The sequence below is a fragment of the Pleurodeles waltl genome, chromosome 6 (genome assembly GCF_031143425.1).
Source record: "Pleurodeles waltl isolate 20211129_DDA chromosome 6, aPleWal1.hap1.20221129, whole genome shotgun sequence".
NCBI classification, from domain to species: domain Eukaryota; kingdom Metazoa; phylum Chordata; class Amphibia; order Caudata; family Salamandridae; genus Pleurodeles; species Pleurodeles waltl.
The window spans coordinates 225,099,395-225,110,103 of NC_090445.1; positions in this window are offsets into that span (position 1 = coordinate 225,099,395).

Below are 10,709 nucleotides of genomic sequence, written 5' to 3' on the forward strand. Positions count from 1 at the left end.
CACCCCCTGCAGATGGAGAACCACCCCGCAAGCGGTCCCTGAGATCCAGGAACAAGACAGAGCACGATGCCAAGACCTCCGCCAAAAAATGAGACCACCCTGATTGTTAACCCACAGTCCCACTTTGTCACCCTGTCCATATTGGAACTGCCCCAGCTCCACTTCCTATGCCCATATGGGCAATGCAACTATGAGACAAATAGACTGGACTCTGCCATGGACACTCCTCCGCCATCTCACCTCACCATTTAACTTCCCCCTCCAATATTTTGTATGTAAATAAACACACCTAAACCACCAAAAGATCTGGAGTCTGTCTGTGATTTTGAAATAGTGTATTTGCAATTACAGTGACAAAATATCCAGCAAATAGTAATGTCAACATACCTATGTCACACAGCTCTAGTCCATGAGGAATCTAAGCAGATGACACACGTTGGGACCCACACCTGTGAAACCGTAAGGGAAAGTGACAACTCAGTGACCATACACTGGGTGAAATCGACAGACAGGAGAGAGGTAGAAGTGTAAAAGCACTTGTAGTAGGCAGGAATGTATTCTCACCTGTGTTTCACTGGAAATATTGCTGGATGACTGAGTCCCTGTTGCCAATGTCTCCTTCCTCTGCTTCCTCCTCATCACTGTCCACAGGCTCCACATCTGCCACAACACTGCCATCTGGACCATCCTACTGCAGAAAAGGCACCTGTCGTCGCAAAGCCAAGTTATGAAGCATACAGCAGGCCACAATGATCTGGCACACCTTCTTTGGTGAGTAGAATAGGGATCCACCTGTCATATGGAGGCACCTAAACCTGGCGTTTAGGAGGCTGAAGGTGCGTTCGATCACCCTCCTAGCACGCCCATGGGCCTCATTGTAACGTTCCTCTGCCCTGGTCCTGGAATTCCTCACCGGGGTCAGTAGCTATGACAGGTTGGGGTAACCAGAGTCACCTAATAGCCACACCCGATGCCTCTGTAGTTAACCCATCACATAAGGGTGCTGCTATTCCGCATGATGTTGGCGTCATGCACTGAGCCAGGGCACATGGCATTCACATGGGAGATGTACTGGTCTGCCAAACATACCATCTGTACATTCATAGAATGATAACTCTTCCGGTTCCTGTACACCTGTTCACTCCTGTGGGGGGGGACCAAAGCCACATGGGTCCCATCAATGGTACCTATGATGTTGGGGATCTGTCCAAGGGCATAGAAGTCACCTTTCACTGTAGGCAAGTCCTCCACCTGAGGGAAAACGATGTAGCTCCGCATGTGTTTCAGCAGGGCAGACAACACTCTGGACAATACGTTGGAAAACATAGGCTGGGACATCCCTGATGCCATGGCCACGGTTGTTTGAAAAGACCCACTTGCGAGGAAATGGAGCACTGACAGCACCTGCACTTGAGGGGGGATTCCTGTGGGTTGGCGGATTGCTGACATCAGGTCTGGTTCCAACTGGGTACACAGTTCCTGGATTGTGGCACGGTCAAACCTGTAGGTGATGATCAAATGTCTTTCCTCCATTGTCGACAGGTCCACCAGCGGTCGGTACACCGGAGGATTCTGCATCTCCTCACATGTCCCAGCGGACGGTGCCTAGGAAGGACAACAGCGAGCACAGAGTCACACAACTCAGAGGTATGTACCCACAGTCTACACAGAACACCATTCATACACAAAATCTGGCCTGTATGTGTGTTGAGAGTAGGCCTATGTATGTGTGACACAGTTGGTAATTAGGTCATGTGGGCCCCTGAAATCGCGGCTGCCTGACCTCTAAAGCGGGACATTGGGATGTGAGGTAACTGCGCTGGCGTTGTACACCGTTGCGATAGGCGGTCGAAGACCGCAGCGCAACGCTGCATTGGTTAACATTGGACGCTATGGGTCCCAGGAGCCAATGACGATGTACGCCGGCGGTGATGGTACACACCGCCGCGGACGTGACCGCCATTTTCTAGCTGTTGAATCACTTGATACCTGATCTTCGACAGGAGAGGACCTACACTGCAAGTGCTGCTGTGACCTCGGTCTGGAAGAGACAATGGCTCGTGCGTCAGGGGAAAGGGCCCCTGCCTTCACATCGGAGGAGTTGGAGAAGCTCGTGGACGGGGTCCTCCCCAGTACACGCTACTCTACGGTCCTCCAGACCAACAGGTAAGTACACAGGGAGCATGCTGTATGGGCTATGCCTGTGTGGAGAGGGCTGGTTGTAAGAAGGAAGGGGGCAGAGTTCTGAGTGAATGAAAGACGGTGGGTGCATGTGCCACATGGCAAGGGTAGGGTTGGGGGCCACTCACTTTGACGGTGCAGTTGGTAATGACTTCTCTTCATCCCCTGTACATTTCATGTAGGTCAGCGCCCACCAGAAGAAGGCTATTTGGCGTGCCATCGCCAAGGACGTCCGGACCCTGGGGGTCCACCACAGACGGAGCACCCACTGCCGGAAGAGATGGGAGGACATTCGCCGCTGGAGCAAGAAGACGGCGGAGGCTCAGCTGGGGATGGCCTCCCAACGTGGGAGGGGTGCCCGTCGAACCATGACCCCCCTGATGTTCCGGATCCTGGCGGTGGCCTACGCTGAGTTGGATGGGCGCTTGAGGGCATCACAGCAGACACAAGGGGGTGAGTACACTCTCATTCTGCTGACTTTGCGCGCAGTGGAGGGGTCTGGGTGGGGGAGGAGGGCTGTGGGTTTCCCTAGGCCAGGGCGAGTTCCGTAGGGTAGGCCCCTTCGTAAGGCATGGCCCTGTGGCTTCCCACCCCACCTCTGTAGAGTGCCAAGTACAGCTATTCATGCACCTGTGTCATCTATGTGTGCAGATGTCGTCCATAGCCTTGTAGGCCATTTCCCAGGAATTGCACTGTAGATCCCAACAGCGCGACGTAGTGCAGGGGGCTGCTGTGTCTGTCTTGTCGGCCAACGGTAGCGGTAATCCATGCACTCAACCTGTCTTTCTTCTGTTTCCCCCCCCTCTTTTTGCAGTCTCCCTGTTCTTGGGTGCATTAGCATCATCAGGCGGAGGTGCAGTGGCACCGGAGCACGAGGGAGCTGCATCCCACATGGGCATGGAGGCCCACACTACGGACTCTGAATACACCAGTGGCACGGAGGGCGAGGGGAGCACCACGGCGGTCACAGGATGTTCAACCAGCGACACGGACTCGTCCTCCGATGGGAACTCCCTTGTGGTGGCGGCAACATCTGTGCCCCCCACTTCAACAGTTACAGCCGCCACCCCCCTACCAGCACCGCCCTCCCAGCAGCCCCTCAGCCATCGCCCGTGCCCGCTCACCCAGGAGGGTGGGCATCACCTTCGCCCCAGGCACCTCAGCCCCTGCCCCTGTCACCTCTGCTGCCCTCAGTGAGGAGGCCATTGACCTCCTCAGGTCCCTCATGGTTGGGCAGTCTACCATTTTGAATGCCATCCAGGGTGTAGAAAGGGAGTTGCAACACACAAATGCATTCCTGGAGGGCATTCATTCTGGTCAGGCTGCCCTTCCTCGAACTGTTCAAACTCTGGCCTCAGCACTGATGGCAGCCATTGTCCCTGGGTCTAGCCTCCCCCCTCCAACTTCCTCCACCCAGACCCAATCCCCTGTACCTCTGCCTATCCCAAGCACACCATCAGACCAGCCTGCACACACCTCACCACACAAGGGAAGCTCAGGCAAATATAAGCACCACACATCCCACAGGCACTCACGCAAGCATCACACACATGCAGACACACCAACATCCACTGCCTCCACTGTATCCCCCTCGTCGTCGTCTCCCTCCTCCCTCCCAGTCTCGTCTACACTCACACCTGCATGCACTACCACTACAGCCACTACGTCCCTCTCCAGCACACCCACCACCACACCCCGCTCACGTGCAGTCACCACCCCACTACCATTCACACGTCCCCTGTGTCCTCTCCCAGTGTGTCTGCGACGCCCCCTCCGAAGATACACAAACTCAGGCACACACCCACCCAACAGCCATCCACCTCACGACAGCCTCCAGCCCATGCACCTGCACCCAAATCCACAAAAGTTACACCTCCTACAACCACCACCTCTTCCTCCACTCCCAAACCCCCTCCAGCTACCGGTCCCAGTGCCTCCAAACAACTTTTCCTGTCCACCCTTAACCTATTTCCCACCACCCCCTCCCCGTCCAACTCATAGGTCCCATACTAGCACCTCAGCCACAAAATCACTGGGACCAGTGGTGCCTGTTGTCACAGGTATGTGGAGTGCACCGTCCACCAGGCCAGCCAGTGTATCACGGAGCCAGAGCACAGCCAGTCCCCCCCCCGTGAAGCACCAGAAGTTGGCCAGTGCCTGGCAGGAGAGGGCGAAGACTCCAGCCACCCAAGCCGCTCACAGGGGTCCCGGGGGGAGTGTGGACTCAGCTGTGACTCCTCCCAAGGTGGGGAAGGGGCAGAAGAAACCTGCAAAGTCTGGGAGGACCAGCACGGCGGAGAAGACCGCCATCATCCCCGCTGGCCAGGAGGCCACCGCCAGCCCCATCGTCGCTGTCCAGGAGGACCCCGCCAGCCACAGCTCAGCTGCACAGGAGGACCCCGCCAGCAACAGCCCAGCTGCCCAGGAGGGCCCCGCCAGCCACAGCCCAGCTGCCCAGGAGGGCCCAGCCAGCAAAAGCCCAGCTGCCCAGGAGGGCCCCGCCAGCCACAGCCCAGCTGCCAAGGAGGGCCCAGCCAGCAAAAGCCCAGCTGCCCAGGAGGGCCCCGCCAGCCACAGCCCAGCTGGGCAATGAAGGACCGCCAGCCTCAGCCCAGCTGGGCAATGAAGGATCGCCAAGTCAAGCACCTCTGAACAGGGCAAGCACCACTGAACAGGGCAAGGACCGCCAACTCAAGCACCGCTGAACAAGGCAAGCACCGCTGAACAGGGCAAGGACCGCCAAGTCAAGCACCGCTGAACAGGGCAACCTCCGCTGAACAGGGCAAGGACCGCCAAGTCAAGCACCGCTGAACAGGGCAAGGACCACCAAATCAAGCACCGCTGAACAGGACAAGCACTGCTGAACAGGGCAAGGACCGCCAAGTCAAGCACCTCTGAACAGGGCAAGCACCACTGAACAGGGCAAGGACCGCCAACTCAAGCACCGCTGAACAAGGCAAGCACCACTGAACAGGGCAAGGACCGCCAAGTCAAGCACCGCTGAACAGGGCAAGCACCGCTGAACAGGGCAAGGACCGCCAAGTCAAGCACCGCTGAACAGGGCAAGGACCACCAAATCAAGCACCGCTGAACAGGACAAGCACCGCTGAACAGGGCAAGGACCGCAAAGTCAAGCACCGCTGAACAGGGCAAGCACTGCTGAACAGGGCAAGGACCGCTAAATCAAGCACCGCTGAACAGGGCAAGCACCGCTGAACAGGGCAAGGACCGCCAAGTCAAGCACCGCTGAACAGGGCAAGCACCGCTGAACAGGGCAAGGACCGCCAAGTCAAGCACCGCTGAACAGGGCAAGCACCGCCAAGTCAAGCACCGCTAGCCCATGAGCGGCAGGGGCAGTGACGCAACAGGGACCGTCACGGGGTGAGTGATGCACTCTGGGCACCAGTCCCCCTCCAGAACCAGTGGAGACATGCATCCACTCTGTCTGTCCTGCACAGGATGAAGCACTCTGGGCACAAAGCCCCCACCAGAACCAGTGGGGACATGCATACACTCCGTCTGTCCTGCACAGGATGAAGCACTCTGGGCACCAGTCCCCCTCCAGAACCAGTGGAGACATGCATCCACTCCGTCTGTCCTGCACAGGATGAAGCACTCTGGGCACAAAGCCCCCTCCAGAACCAGTGGAGACATGCATCCACTCCGTCTGTCCTGCACAGGATGAAGCACTCTGGGCACAAAGCCCCCTCCAGAAAGAGTGGAGACATGAATCCACTCCGTCTGTCCTTGGCAGGATGAAGCACTCTGGGCACCAGTCCCCCTCCAGAACCAGTGTAGACATGCATCCACTCCGTCTGTCCTGCACAGGATGAAGCACTCTGGGCACAAAGCCCCCTCCAGAGCCAGTGGAGACATGCATCCACTCCGTCTTTCCTTGGCAGGATGAAGCACTCTGGGCACCAGTCCCCCTCCAGAACCAGTGGAGACATGCATCCACTCCGTCTGTCCTGCACAGGATGAAGCACTCTGGGCACAAAGCCCCCTCCAGAACCAGTGGAGACATGCCTCCACTCTGTCTGTCCTGAACAGAATGAAGCACTCTGGGCACAAAGCCCCCTCCAGAACCAGTGGAGACATGCATCCACTCCGTCTGTCCTTGGCAGGATGAAGCACTCTGGGCACCAGTCCCCCTCCAGAACCAGTGGAGACATGCACGCACTCCGTCTGTCCTGCACAGGATGAAGCACTCCGGGCACAAAGCCCCCTCCAGAACCAGTGGAGACATGCATCCACTCCGTCTGTCCTGCACAGGATGAAGCAGTCTGGGCACAAAGCCCCCTCCAGAACCAGTGGAGACATGCATCCACTCCATCTGTCCTTGGCAGGATGAAGCACTCTGGGCACCAGTCCCCCTCCAGAACCAGTAGAGACATGCATCCACTCCGTCTGTCCTGCACAGGATGAAGCACTCTGGGCACAAAGCCCCCTCCAGAACCAGTGGAGACATGCATCCACTCCGTCTGTCCTGCACAGGATGAAGGACTCTGGGCACAAAGCCCCCTCCAGAACCAGTGGAGACTGTTATCCACTTGAGAGACTGTGGCTTTGCACTCCCCAGGATTGAACAGTGGGCAAACCACCCACTGTAGAGACTTGAGAGACTGTGGCTTTGCACTCCCCAGGATTGAGAAGTGGGCAAACCACCCACTGTAGAGACTTGAGAGACTGTGGCCTTGCACTCCCCAGGATTGAGCAGTGTGCAAACCACCCACTGTAGAGACTTGAGAGACTGTGGCTTTGAACTCCCCAGGATTGAACAGTGGGCAAACCACCCACTGTAGAGACTTGAGAGACTGTGGCTTTGCACTCCCCAGGATTGAACAGTGGGCAAACCACCCACTGTAGAGACTTGAGAGACTGTGGCTTTGCATCTCCCCAGGATTGAGCAGTGGCCAACCCACCCACTGTAGAGACTTGAGAGACTGTGGCTTTGCACTCCCCAGGATTGAGCAGTGGGCAAACCACCCACTGTAGAGACTTAAGAGACTGTGGCTTTGCACTCCCCAGGATACATCAATGGGCATGGAGCCCCCTCGTGGATCTGGCGGCGTGCACTCATCCGGCTGAGGTGCCCCCCTTCCCTTCCCCCTGAGGTGCCTATTGTGTTTCTATCTGATGCCCCTGCAGTGTTCTCTCCGTCATGTTCAGGTATCTTGTGTGGGCCTCGCCCATGCATTTTGGGCCCTGTGGTCCACGGACTATGAATGGTGCATTACCTGGACTACTATTCGTGGTGTACATTTTGTTAATAGTGTATATATGTATATTTTTGCTTGCTCTATTTTGATATATTACAATGGTTACACTCATTTCCTTTTGTCTTTGCATTCTTCCGGGAGGGTTGGGGGGTGTTACTGTAATGTTTGGATATGCATTGGTATGTGTGTTGTAGTGGGTGAGGGTGGGGGTGGAGGTTGGGGTGTTGCGTGTGTGTGTCCCTGTTTTTTGCCTCCCCCCTCCCCTAAGTCGTAGGTGCAGTACTCACCGTGGTCTTCGCCACCGGCGTTGGTGCTCCTGGTACAGGAGCAGGAAGACTAGCGCAGGAAGAATATGGAGTTCCGGCTCCATGGTGTCGTCGTTCCTCGTGGAGTGTGTAGAGGTGAGCGTTTTCCCTTCGAAATGCCTGTTTCCACCGTGTTTTTATCCACGGTGAATCCGCCCCGGAAAAGGTGGCGGGTTGGCCTGTTATGATAGTGTGGGCGGTATATTGTCTCCCGTCTGTCTGTTGGCGGTGACCGCTGCGCTGTTTGTTTGTACCACCGTGGCGGTCTGAGTGTTAAAGTGGCTGTCTTTGTTGGCGGTTTCCGCCACGGTCGTAATTGCAAAATTTTCACCGCCGGCCTGTTGGCGGTCTTACCGCCGCTTTAACACCGTCCACCAGGGTTGTAATGACCACCCATATGCTTTCCACCCGCCAGATCCAAGCGGGTGGTGCGTAGAATCGCGTTAGAATTGTACTCTGTTGTAACCTCCAGTGTGGGAAGTATCTGCAGGCCCAAATATGTAATCCCCTGTGTGGCCCAGGAAAAGGGAAGGGTCAACTCCAAAGAAGCCATATCCACTTCCGGTATAAGATTCAGAATGGACGATTTATGGAGGTTGGTTTTGGATCCGGAAGCCTCACTAAATGCCATCAGCTACGCCATGACCGGCGGGAGGGAAGCCTGGGGATGGGACGGGTGAAATAGCACATTGTGCGTGCACATTGCACCAGTTTATGAGATCTGCCACCCATAGGTATGCCCATTATGCCTGGGTGGTGTTGTACAGTATATGTTTAGCAAAGGACTCTGCATACAAAGCGAATAATAGGGGCGAAGGAGGGCAGCCCTGCCGTGTGCCCCTGGAGATTGGAAATTGCCAGGACAACATGCTATCCACCGTCACCATAGCTCTGGGTGAGTCATAGTTACATCAAATCCATGTACGAAACCTTGGACCCAACCCAGAATGCCCCAGAACCGCATGGAGGTATGGCCAGTGCACGTGCTCAAAGGCCTTCTCTTCATCAATAGAAAGGAGTAAGGGGGGTAGTTTAGCGCTGTGGATCTTATCCAGGAGGTGGTAGAGATGCTTAGTGTTGTCACCACAAGACCTCTCTGGAATAAATCTGGTGTGATCCGGATCCACTAGATCTTGCATATAAGGGTTCAATCTATGGGCCAGTATGCACATGAAGATCTTAGCATCCACATTCAACAGAGCGATGGGTCGATATGAGACGCGTAACCGTGGATCCTTTCCTGGCTTAGGGATAACCGTTACCGCACCTAGCTGCACCATGGGGGAGAGGGAACCAGATGTGCCTAATGCATTATACAACCTGGCAAGTACAGGGGCTAGTTGGGTTCCAAAAGTCTTGTAGAACTCCGCCCCAAAGCCATCAACTCCCAGCGCTTTCCCCACGTGGAGGCGTTGAATGGTCAAGAGAACTTCAGTAGGCATATCTCTTTACCTAGGGTGGCACTAGCTGCCAGGGGTATCTGGGGCAGAGGGAAGGAGTCCAGATATGTCTCCATGCCATCAGGGTCAAGTTCATTTGCAGTGTAAAGGTCTGTGTAGAATGCCTTAAACTGCTGGAGGATCAGCTCTTCTCAGCATGTCAGGGTGCCATCGGGCAACCTCAGCTCCGTCAGCCGCCGCTTCATGGCTTGTGAGCGAAGACGATGGGCCAGAAGATGGCCTGTCTTGTTACCTCCTGCATAGTATAATTGTATTGTCCAGAGTAAGGCATATTCTGCTTTGTCCATTTCTAAAGCCCATAACTGTTTCCGGAGTGTATTTAGTTGCCTTCTGACTGCCTCAAACCCCATGTGTCCATGTGAAGCCTCAAGGTCCCGAATGGTGTCCTCTAACTCTTGTAGTATGTTACGTCTGGTTGTGTTAAATCTCGCCGCTACTGCAATAAATTGGCATTTAATGGCTGCTTTGAAGGTTTCCCATAGTGTTGTCATGCTAATTGCTGGTGATCATTTGTGAGTAAAGAATGAGCTATGTTGTCTCTAATTTTGGCTAGGGTGTCTTCGTATGTAAGAAGTTTAGTGCTGAGACAGCAGGATATTTTGTTTGGCATGTGGGAAGGAAGGGTGAGACGCAGGGTGCTAGGAGAGTGTTCGGAAATGGAGGCAGCCCCAATCTCGGATTGGGACACTGCACTAGTAATGCATGGTGTGGTGAGGAAAAGGTCTATGTGTGCATAGGTTTGGTGGGCTGCCAAGAAGAAGGTGTAGATTCTGTCTGTGGGGTACTGCAGATGCCATATGTCTGTGAGACCAGTCTCACAGAGCCTTTACCGGAAACCTTTTGCAAAGGCTCCTGTCTGTCCCTATCGCTGGATAGATCTATCTAGTTGGGATTCCGGAACTATGTTGAAGTCTCCTCCTACTATTATATCCACATCTGATGTGGTGAGAATTTTCCCTAACGCATTTTTAGGTGAGCATTCCTCATGTTCGTTCGGTCCCTAGATATTCGCTACCGTTATCTTGCGTTCCTGTATGTCAATGTGTAGTGAGACAAGCCTTGAAGGTGTCTCCACCTGTGTGCAGGTCACCCTCCCTGAGAAATGTGTAACCAGTAAGATCACCACCCCCACCCGCCTTCCGGGTCCTGATGAGTGATACTGATGGTCGTGACTTCAGTCGATTCCAGTCTTCCAGTCCACTCATAGCAGGTGAGTTTCCTGTAATAGATATATCTCACTCCTCATTTCCCAGAGTAGGGAGAGGAGGGGCAACCTCTTCACAGGAGCATTCTGGCCCCTGACACTAAGGGCCAGATGTAGCAAGGCACTAGCGCCTTTCAAACGGCGAAAAACGCCGTTTGCGAGGCGCTAATGCCCTCACGCAATGCAGAAACACATATTGAGAGTCGGTACCGACTCACAAAATGTGTTTCAGACTCGCAAATAGGAAGGGGTGTTCCCTTCCTATTTGCGAGTCGCACCGCAATGTAGAGTTGATTTGTGACCGCGAAAGCGGTCGCAAATCAACTCGCAGTTACCATCC